Here is a 1,563-nt window from a genome sequence, read left to right as displayed (position 1 = left end):
AAAAAGAGGTAAATAATGACATAAAATATAAAGAGGGGGAGTAAAATGGAGAAGCTTTTGTAGACAATCAAAGTTAAGTTGTTATTTGCTTGCAATGGATTGTTTTATTTAAGAGATGTCTTCTGTAAATCTTTTCCTGACCACAAAGCAAAAACCTAGAGTAGATCCACAAAAAATGAAGAAAGGGCAAACTGAACATATCACCTCAGAAAATCACCAATTTACAAAGTAAGGCAGAAACAGAAAAAAAGGAGCCAGGTGAGTGCCAGCCTCCCTCCAGTTCCTAGGAAGCAGCCAGTGGCCAGCATGGAAGCAGCAGTTGCAGAGGCTGAGGCTCAGGCATGTCTCTCTCCTCCCCTTCAGCCTGAGCCTGGGGAGGCCAGGTGGCCCAGGTGACTGGAACAGGTCCACTGCCTGAGAATGGGAATTCTCTTCACCAGGATATGGAGACTGTTCAAACACCAGAAGCACAAATTTATCATTCATGGGCTGGATAATAAAGGGAGAACTACCATCCTTTACTAATTTTCTATGAATGAAGTTGTACACTTACAATAGGAAGTAATGTAAAAGAGATAGTGATTAATAAGACACATTTCCTAATGTGGGATATTGGTGGCCAAGAATCTATTCGTTCTTCCCGGAACACTTACCATACTAACATAGAATTTGCAAAAGTTGTTGTGGACAGTACAGACAGAGAAAGGAGTTCTGTAACTGGAAAGGAACTCTCTAAAATATTAGCCCATGAGGATCTAAGTAAACCTGGATTGCTGATTTTTGCTAACAAACAAGATGTTAAAGAAAGCATACCTGTTGCAGAAATATATCCATTTTTGAAACTAAATTCTATTAATTATTACCAGTGGCATATCCAGGCATACTGTGCTCTTACTGGGGAAGGATTATGGCAAGGATTTGAATGGATAATGTCACTATTTAAGATTAGATAACCTCTACTGACTGTTTCTCATAGACTTTGTATAAACAATGTGCTGGACTTTACCTGAAAGCTGCAAAAATTAATAGTTTAGATATATTTATAATAAACTGATTTAAACACTTAAACTTCTTCTATAAGAAGAAAACATTTGAAAACAAGAACACATATATGAAAACAAGGATGGAGTATCACCTTTCAATCTGCATTCTTATTAGTTCCTTCCAAAGCAAAGCTTTAAAGATGTGATTGATATTTTTCTCATAATGAATCCTTTCATGAGACTGTGTAGCCTGTGGTAAGTACAAAGGGAGAGGAAGACATTTTTATCTTTAAGAGGTTTATTATCAGTATAACCCTCCCTAGTTGAAAATTGTTCTCCTCTTCTTCTATTAAGTCAAAATACAAATCAGCACAGATATTGTTTCCCAATTTTAAAATATAGTGTTACTTATGAAAAGTAGTTTGCATAAGTTTGTGTATGTACTGTTTATATACTTTAAGTTCAAGTTAATGGCTTTGATTTATGTTCTAAAGAAAAGTGAAGAAACACAAAAATTAACAATATCCTTAGTTTTAACAATAATGAAATGAGTACTGACATTGGTGTTGTTATTTTGTAC

At 35.4% G+C, this 1,563-nt stretch overlaps 1 pseudogene; it reads left to right on the top strand.

The window, feature by feature from the left end:
- The first annotated feature begins 420 nt into the window (after positions 1–420).
- LOC103019713 (ADP-ribosylation factor-like protein 5A) lies at positions 421–953 on the top strand (annotated as a pseudogene).
- Positions 954–1,563: the final 610 nt, after the last annotated feature.

Source organism: Balaenoptera acutorostrata, chromosome X, assembly GCF_949987535.1.
Source record: "Balaenoptera acutorostrata chromosome X, mBalAcu1.1, whole genome shotgun sequence".
In the NCBI taxonomy this organism is placed as follows: domain Eukaryota; kingdom Metazoa; phylum Chordata; class Mammalia; order Artiodactyla; family Balaenopteridae; genus Balaenoptera; species Balaenoptera acutorostrata.
Note: the sequence above shows the minus strand (reverse complement) of the source record. Positions and strands in the feature narration are given on the sequence as shown.